This window comes from Hyperoodon ampullatus (assembly GCF_949752795.1).
Source record: "Hyperoodon ampullatus genome assembly, chromosome: X".
NCBI lineage: Eukaryota > Metazoa > Chordata > Mammalia > Artiodactyla > Ziphiidae > Hyperoodon > Hyperoodon ampullatus.
Genome location: NC_136913.1, coordinates 35610430 through 35620211, shown reverse-complemented (window position 1 = coordinate 35620211; position 9782 = coordinate 35610430). Strand labels below are relative to the sequence as shown.

The 9782-nt window shown below is 40.6% G+C and overlaps 1 pseudogene across 1 annotated transcript; it reads left to right on the top strand.

Moving 5' to 3' along the window:
• The first annotated feature begins 2630 nt into the window (after nucleotides 1-2630).
• Nucleotides 2631-3217, top strand: LOC307069627 (ferritin light chain-like; annotated as a pseudogene). The gene has a single exon. The product of its transcript is annotated as a ferritin light chain-like (transcript).
• Nucleotides 3218-9782: the final 6565 nt, after the last annotated feature.

Below are 9782 nucleotides of genomic sequence, written 5' to 3'. Positions count from 1 at the left end.
AATCTTATCCTCTCCTATAAGGTAGGCGTTCATTAGATGTTTCTTGCTGTAGTGATGATCTCAAGCTGGAGAACTGAGGAAAGAAACAGACCTCTGCCACCTATGCACTGCTCCCCTCCCTCCACAGCTGACAGGGCCACAGAGGACCTTAGGAGGTGTTGATGAATCTCACTTAGCCAAGGGAAGTAAGAGAAGCTGGCTTTGCTCATGCTTTAAATGAATTAGATCTTGGACACGCAAAGCTGTATCTGTGTGCTTTCATACTTGAAAGGACATTGCCACAGAAGATAGTGATTCAGCAAAACAGGTCTGCAGTGAGGAAACATGGATCAAAAATATATTGGGGTATGCTTCTGATACTTAATAGGGTTTGACAGTGTCTCTACAATTTTATTGCAAAACTGATTGATGATACAGCACTATTTTTTTGAGTGCTTTCTACTTGTTGGCATTGTTTTCTCATGTATTATATCATTGAATCCTTGTGGTCTGCTTGTGAGATATTAACATTGCCATTTTACAGGCAAGAAAGCTGAGGCTCAAAGAGGTTATGCTCCTTGCCTAAGGGTTACACTTGTAACAAGTGGCAAAGCTGGGATTTGAGCCCACGTTATTCTGATTCTGACAACTATGTGCCTAACCACCCACCAGAGTACAGGTCCCACGCTGGCTCTCTTCTCTCTAAAGTGATCACGGAAAGATTTATCAACATTTGCACAAGGCAGAAAACTATCTCATCTGAGAAAGTTTATATAGACAGTTTTCTTTTCCAAGAATAAGTAAATGTATAGGAAATTGAAATATATTAAATGAGCCTGACATGCTGCAATACAGAGAGTATGTTATATGGTGAGGTTTTCTCTAAGCTTTGCATTTTCTTGTTACAAGGTCAATATGATGATTAATGGTTTATGCACAAGGTAGAAAATGATTATTTTCTTTGCAGTTATTTGGAGGGTATTGCATCTGGTATAATTTCTCTATTTGGGGGCATGCTAGGATTGTCCTTGGATTTGAACTTTTGTTTTTCCCCCTCCTCTCCACTCCCAGCCTCTTTTTGGCCCTAGAACCAAGGCCAGAAAGGCTGCAGAACTACTCCTGTTTTACCCAGTTAATTCCCTCCAGGACTGAAAAAGGTGCTATTCCTGAATACTAACAGTTTTTGCAAACCTCAAATGCAATATGAGAACACTTTGGGATGACAGCCTTTAATGAAAAAAAAAAAAAAAAAAAGAACAATATATCCTGTATTTAGATACAGGATATGTGTTCATATTTTAGCTTAAGCAGTGAAGGGAGACTGCAGCTCTTCTTGAAATTTTAAGGTGTCAGTTTTCAACAACACAGAAAGTAAAATTTGAAAGTGGTTGCAAAACAGTGGGTCTTTATTTTTATTTAGAACTAGATCCAAAGTTTAGAGCAAAATTCTCTTCTCTGGGGTTCAAATATTGTTTACCCTGAATAGAATATGCCTTCCTGTTTGATAGAAGACACATGAAAGCATTCTAATTGTGAAACAGCCCCAGGCAAGTGGTATTTAGGAAAATAAAATGCTAAGCATGGAATCACGAAGCTGGAAAAACCCCTATGAGAACATCTAGTTCTGCCCTCATCTTCTAACTGAGAATGACTAACTCATCCTGTATGGGTTTTTTCTATTTTGGTAGGATTTATAAATGTACATTGTCATCTTTAGTGCCCATTCACATGACGTGTTTCAGTTAATGGTGGAATATCTGGGTAATCACGGGAAGCCACCAGTACCTAAGACAACATCTGGCACATAAACAGAATTTAGGAGAACTTTTAGTAGAAGGAATAAATGCATCAACAAATGAAAAAAATGAAGGCTGAATAGTAGAAAATTTATGATGGGACTCTTACTGGTCTGATTAATTAATAAAATAGAAAGGAATTAGCCCAAGTTCAATGTCTTGCAAACTCTACCATTTCACATTACATAGTGTGGATTTTATCCTTCTCAATCAGTAAAGTGACTATGTAATGTATATTCCAAACAAGGACCCTTTTGGGTGTGAAAGGGGGTGTTATTTTTTAAATTAATTAATTAATTTAGGGGACACTATTAATAATTGCACCAGGACAAGACTGCTCTGGGCAAAGTGGAACCAATAGTCACCCTCTCCATAAGGGATCAGGAGCAGGGGAAAAATCTATTCATACAGGCTCTAAAATAAGAAACAATGGGGTGTTAAGTCACAATTGAAGATTGGAGGATGTTCACTATCAATACTTCTGGCTTTCTTACCTTGGACATTCTTATCTCATCTTGGAATTATGGTAAGAAATGGGGCAAAATGATAAAGACTCCCTTCCAATAATTAGGAAAGAAAGAATTAAACTCTTACCAAAAGCTGGACTGGGAGACAGTGTGCCCAGCAGCCCCCCAGGTCTCTCTCGTGCTTCACCAGCATTTGGATGGAATAAAGAGGGTGCTCCCACCCCTGCCTTGCCTCTTCCTCTCCCTCCTCCTCCTCATGCCTCTCACCAACCTCTGGCTCCGCCCCTTTAGTCACAACTTCCGGCAGAATCCTCGAGGCTTATCCTCCACTTCCGGGACCAGCCTAAGGGACACTTTCTGGAGAAGCCCTCTTCACTGCTGACTAACCATGAGCGCCCAGAGCCAGCAGAGTTCCTCCGCCAAGGCGGAGGCTGCCGTCAGCCGCCTGATCAACCTGCACTTGCAGGCCTCGTCCACCTACCTCTCCCTGAGCTATTACTTCGAAGGCGACAAGGTGGCTCTGAAGGGCCTGGGCCTCTTCTTACGGGAGCTGGCTGAGGAGAAGCGCGAGGGCTCCCTGCTCCTCTTGAAGATGCAGAAGCAGTGGGGCAGCCGCGCCCCCGGTCCAGGACGGGCAGAAGCTGTCGCCGGACGAGTGGAGCACCATGGTGGACACCGTGGAGGCTGCCATGGCCCTGGAGAAGAGCCTGAACCAGGCCCTCTTGGATCTGCATGCCCTGGGTTCCGCGAGCGCGGATGCCCAGCTCTGCAAGTTCCTGGAGAGCCACTTCCTGGAGGTGGAGATAAAGATCCTCAAGAAGATGGGCGACCACCTGACCAACCTGCGCAAGCTGGCCGGGCCCCAGGCCGGGCCCCTGGCCGGGCAGGGCGAGGATCTCTTCAAAAGGCTCTCCGGCCAGCGCGACTAGGAGCCTCGCGGCGGCCTCTGCGGGACCCCTCTGCCTCCCCCGGTGAGATCTCCGCCCCAGCCTCTTCTTCCACCAGGAGGCAACGCTTTAACCACCCTGGAACCTTCACCCGAGCCGAGGCACCAGGTAGAAACAAAAAGACTCTTTTTGCAGAGGGGAAAAAAAAAGCTAGGTTGTGAGAAGAAAAAAAAAAGTATCTTAATAGCATGAAAGATTTGTAGTCTGTTTAATTCTCTAGATTGTTTATAAAGAAACGGTTCCTAAGTTTTGCGTATCACCTGAGTACATTGAGTATCTGGTAAACTATGTTTTCGCTGTCAAGAAGAAGAAACACACCTGTCCAGAAAATGTCGCGTAGAATTTTAGGGGTTTCATGACTTCTCTGGAGTCATTCTGGGTACTGGATTCAACTCTGTTGTTCTAAAATGTATCTTTGGTTTCTCCGAGCAGAGCAGAGAGCTGAGTACCTTGACCGTATCACATTGTGTTCCCCCCTCAACCTCCCAAACTCGTGATAAACTTGCTTTTCCTGATTTTCACGTTGGCGTGATGCCATCTGCCTGTGTTGAAGAGAGAGCCCAGTGAAATTCATCTTTGTGTCTCCCGTTAGGTTGCTACTGAGAACACTTTATTAACATCATACACTGACCTCTTTATGAAGCCTCTCAAAAGCAATTTCTTTCTGGTCTTAATATTAGGAATAACGGTGCTTCGCTTAGGTCATTGGTTTGTTTTTGTTTTATGGGCACTGTAAATGATGTAACTAATTAAGTTTCCTTATTTGACTGCCTGCTAAAAAGCTTAGAGCCAAATTTGTGGTCCACCCAGAGTAAACGAGTAAGATTGTATAAGCATTTTGCATACTCTTCGTTCCTGGTTCTTCTAATTGCTTATTGTATTTTACGGATTCTTTCAAGCCACCTTAAACCCCTTCTGGAACAAGGTGTATAAACAGATAAATAAACTTTTAAAATGCCTCTGTATTCATTTTAGAGAAAAGAGAAGATAACTTTAAGGAAGCACTAAGAGAGCCAAAATGATTAGAATGGAGGTAGGTCAGTTGGAGGTTACATTCCAGAAGCCAAAAGAAGGAGAAGCAGCAGTAAAATATAGCATTCTTCTAAAAAAATATGTTTCATTTTTCTGGTGAGTTGTTTTCCTGCTAAATCCGTGCATTTGTGTCTCACAAATAGCAATCTAATAATTGTGCATTATTTTCCTTGCACTTGGAAAAGCTGGAGTTATAACTTGTTCTCAAACCACAGAAGTGGAAAAAAATCAATTCTTTTCCTACAGCAACTTTCCTTCCTGGAGCAGGAAGACCAAAGGCATACTATCATTTCTTTTATCTTACCAGGGTCAGAGGCACAGAAGAGTATTTTACAGAGATTGCGACACCTGTTTTGCTCAGTTCAGGAGAAAACCTTATCTTCCTGTTTTCATGCAAAGTCCTTTGATAATAAAAAAGAATATACTGGAAAAATTACTCCTACAGAAAAGAGTTTTGCCCATTTGCTGATAGTTGGCAGTAAGAGATATAAGGAAGCAGTAAACAATTTTCAGCTTTGGATTAAAACTTAAAACCAAAATTATTTTCAAATTAGCACTCATATAGAGACATAAATCTGAATGAGAAAAAAAACCACCTAATAACTATGAGACTAATTGAAAGACTATATTTGGTAGATTATTTGGGAAGAAGGATACAAACATTTGTTTCCAAACAATGACATATTTATCAGACCATATTTACTTATGAGTAATGTTACTCATATTTACTTACGAGTGTCTTTTAATATCAAGAATGGGGCTGTAGGAGAAAGCTTTATTAAAGTCTCCCAAATAGGCTGAAATATTCTTTGGCAATCAAATAATTATTGAAAAACAGCAACTGGCTGGGCAGACAATAAACGATTCAAAGACATATGGATAAAATATTAGTTTAGCTTTTAAAAATGACTAAGTTTCTTGGCAAATATATTTGTGGAAAATGGGGATTTGATGACCTTAAACTTCTAGAGATTAATCTGGAAACAAATACCACAGTGATTTTCTCTGTTGCTAACCACTGTACGTATATGTGAGTGTGTGTGTGTGTGTTAGTGCACTCGCACAGAATTATAATAATTGATTCCTTTAGGCTATGACTGAATTCCTTATACCAGCCTTGAAGGCTCTCCTTGGTCTGCCATGTCTAATCTACTTTTTAAATCGAATTTTCCACTACTTCCCTATGGTTGGAAGTTTGGGGAATACCCATTGCTTTCCTTTCATCCAAGTTCAAATCAATTAGAACGGACACAGGAAGCCGGATGGAAATCAAGATAGCTTTATTGGTGGTAAAACCAAATTGGAGAATGTGTTAGAGCTTCCTATTGCCACATTCTGAATTAAACTCAACCACCCAGTTTCAGGAGCAGAAGTTGAAACACAGCAGAAGCCAGACTGGACTGGCTAGCCTTTTCTGCTAACCCCATGGAGACTGGAATCTAGAACAATGCTTGTGGCCCAAGGGAAGTGGGGAGGGCATGGCAGGCCCCATTGCTTTGTTATTACAGTGACCCTGTACTGTGGCTAGTGTGCACCAAAAAAAAAAAAAAAACCATCAGGCTCTCACAGTTTTCCACATTCACTCCAGTAACCCCCTGTTAGGGACCAGAGTGGAAGTTTCCTCTCTTTTATAGAAGTGTGAGGCCTAGGAATCCTGCAAACAACTGCAGCAGCTCTGTGCCATAGCCAAAGTGCTCAGTTTGCTGTCCCAGTACCAGCAATTTTCATGGGGTTCCCTTCACCTGGAAAGCCCTTCATACTCCTCTTCACCACATCAAACTCAGTCTACTTTTCAGCCTAGTTCCAATCTGCCGCCTTCTGTGAAATCTTCCCTGACCAACCCAAACCAGTCATCTGACATGGATTCATCTCCTTCTCTTAGTTGGAGTCTGAAAGGCAGAAAGCATAGTGGTTGAGCAATGGGCTCTGGGCCAGACTCTTTGTGTTCAGATTCTGCCTCTAACTCATTTGGTCTAGTTTCTTCACCTTTCTTGGTGCCAGCTTCCTCCTCTGAAAAAGTGGACATGATCATAATAAAGGCGATACTATCCAACTCATAGCTTTTAGGGAGGATTAAATGGGATGAGCCATGTAAGATACCTAAGTCATGGCCCATCACATGCTAAATGCACAATAATTGTTAGCTTTTTTTTTTTTTTTTTGCGGTACACGGGCCTCTCACTGTTGTGGCCTCTCCCGTTGCGGAGCACAGGCTCTGGACGCGCAGGCTCAGCGGCCATGGCTCACGGGCCCAGCCGCTCCGCGGCATGTGGGATCTTCCCGGACCGGGGCACGAACCCGTGTCCCCTGCATTGGCAGGCGGACTCTCAGCCACTGCGCCACCAGGGAAGCCCTGTTAGCTTTTTTTATCAGCTGATTTTATATCCCAGTAGAGCTTAGTAAAGAGCTATGATAGTAACATCTCGAAATAAGCTTGCTTCTCAGTTTCAGGAAAATAGATACCTTTAGATTGTAGAATCCTCCTTAATGATCATTCCTCCCTCTAAACAGGCCCTATGTGTAGAAGTGAAATGTAGGAATTTGCTCATTTCTTGGATGTGACATTCAGTATGCAGGAGGGGGAAAAAATGAAGAAGGACCACCCTCTCTTTAGCCAAATAAGTGGAGCCACCTTATATAGGACCTGGGATTAAATGTTTTAATTACCATCCTGCTAAAAGCAAGCATGACAGCATCTTAACCTCTCTCTCAGGAAGGACAAGCCACACAAAGGGGTCATTTCAGAAACTAATTAGCTGCTGCCGGCTGCTACTCTTTGCATAGTTTCCAATTCTTGGGAGTCTTCTCTGCCCACTCTTTTCACCCACACATCCTCCTCTTTACACTTCGTGGTAGTCTTGGATATGTTAGCTTGAGGGAGCAGGGACTGAATAGGCGCAGTCAAAACTTCAGGTGTCACTGAGGCCTTGAACTTCCTTACCGACGGGGCTGTTTGAAGCTCTTACTTTTGGAGTACTATGTGGTTGACTCTCTCCAAAGAGATATACATTCTTAGAGGGTTAGGTTAAAAATGCTACTTATTTAGAAAAAGACCACATTTTTACTACATTTATGTCATGTTATTTATCCCCATAAGCCATTTATCCACCTTGATGAATAGTTTATTCTTCATAATAATAAAGCAGGCACTACTTCATGGGAGTGGGAGGAGGCACACATTAGGAAACAGTTTTGAATTAATATGAGTTTTCAGCTGAGTATAAAGTCCCCAAGAAGCATATATACTCTTCAGGATTTTATCAGTTCTGATGGCTAAATTAGGGATCATAAGAGGAAGCAGAGAAAAGTCTGGATTTCATCAGGAGACCTCAAAGGGCCCTCTCCTGCACGAGGTGTCAGGTCAAAGTGTGGGAGATGTGGGTAGAGGCAGCTATTCTGGGATTTAAAATCAAGTACATATCCCTGCTAAAAATTCACACCCTGAATCTAATAATGAGAAAACATCAGAGCCAAATTGAATGGCATGCTACAAAATATCTAGCCTATAATTCTCAAAAGTGTGAAGGTCAAGAAATTAGGAGTTTGGGATTAACAGATACACACTACTGTATATAAAACAGATAGTAAGAAACAGCAAGGACCTACTGTATAGCACAGGGAACTATGTTCAATATCTTGTAATAACCTTGTAATAATCTATAATGAAAAAGATTTAGAAAAAGAATATATATATATATATATATATATAAAACTGAACCACTTTGATGTACACCTGAAACTAACACAACATTGTAAATCAACTATGCTTTAATAAAAAAAGAAAGAAAAGCAGAGAAAGACTAAGGAATTGTCCCAGGTTAAAGAAGACTAAAAAGCATGACAACTAAATTCATGATCTCGGATGGGACCTGTGTAGGGGTAAAAATCTATAAAGGACATTGAGACAATTTATAAAATTTTAATAGGGACCATGGATTGGATAATGGTATTGTATCAATGTTAAATTTCCTGATTTGGATAAGTTCATGATAGTTTGGTAGGAGAATGTCCTTGCTTTCAGAAAACATACACCAAAGTATTTAGGGATATAGCTGAGCACAATTTCTCTAACTTATTCAAAAATGGTTAGGAAAAACAATTGGTGAATCTGTATGAAGGGTAAACTATTGCTGCAACTTTCCTGTAAGTTTGAATTTATATCTAAATAAAAAGTTTTCCCTAAAAGTCAATCCAGATAATTTAGACCTATAATTACTACATTTAGCATAGTACCTAAGTTATACTAAGTGCTCAAAAATAATTTATTGAATGAATATTGTAATGGCTTTCAAGTGACCCTGTGGACCTAGCTTTCTAGTCACAGGACTTCATAACCAATTTAACTACCAGAAAATTCCAAATTCTTTTTTTCTCCCTGAACATAAATTATATACTTTCAGATTTCTTATCTAACCCTCACCCCCATAAAGGCTGTCAACAATTTTTTTTTTCAAAAAGAGAGTAGCCAGAACAAGGAGGCAAGGAAAAGGAAATCCTATTACTTTATCACCACGCAAGTGGTATTGCTGCTGGATTAAGTATTCTAATTTTCCAGACCTTATGGTTTTATATCTTCAAAGAAGAATCTGTGCTACTTGCTTTTCTGGTGAAAAAAATTCTTTCAGCCATTATATGCCTTTAATACTATGCAGCGCTTCAGAATTTAAAACTCTTGTCAAACTGAAAAGGTTATAGAGCAGGATTTTCACTTTTATTCCCCTTCTTTTCAGCTCTCATTCCACACTTGTGAATGCTATCAGCACATATACATACTATAACCTTTCTTTTGGGCCTTTCTCTTTGCTTATCATCTCAAAAAATGCATTCCCTGATGTTCAAAATGTACCTGATGTTCACAGCTAGACTTCGGTATTATTACAAGCTGGTCAGACATTTACAGCCAGCCCATTTTGTTCTGTTGGACATAAACAATCTCACAGAATACCAAACTCAGATAAAGTTACTCTGAGACCATAATAAAATGAAACAAAACAAGGTTACTTCATAATATTGTCTAAGCACAGACAAAATCAAAGTCACTGTGCCTCTTACAAAATACCTAATCATAGGATTGCCCCCACTTTCTGACAGCACCTAATCTAGAGCAGATCTCTGCTTCCTTGGTCCCTCCCCCAAATCATCTACCCAAAGCCCAAATCCTATAATAATTTCTTTCTCCATACTCTTACTGAGACACCCCACAGTCCCTCATGATGTGTGTTCTTTGTCTGCAATGAGTAAAATTCCAACTTTTTTAAACTACGGGTGTGTTCTTGGTTGTCTTTGACTGAAGGGCAAGGACATGCTGTTCTGGGGAATATTCTCCATTCAATCTACAAATACCTGATAGTTGTATTAGAAGTGCCCAGAGCAGGTATGTTCAGCCTCTTGTTTCATCTAATCAGGAAGTATTTATTGGTCATGTTCATTTGTTCATTCAAAAATATTTATTAAGCATTTACTCTATACCAGGCACTGAGCTAAGTGCTGCAGATAAAGAAATATTTAAGACATAGTTTACTTTCTCAGTGAGCTCACACTCTGGTAGGCAAGACTAACAC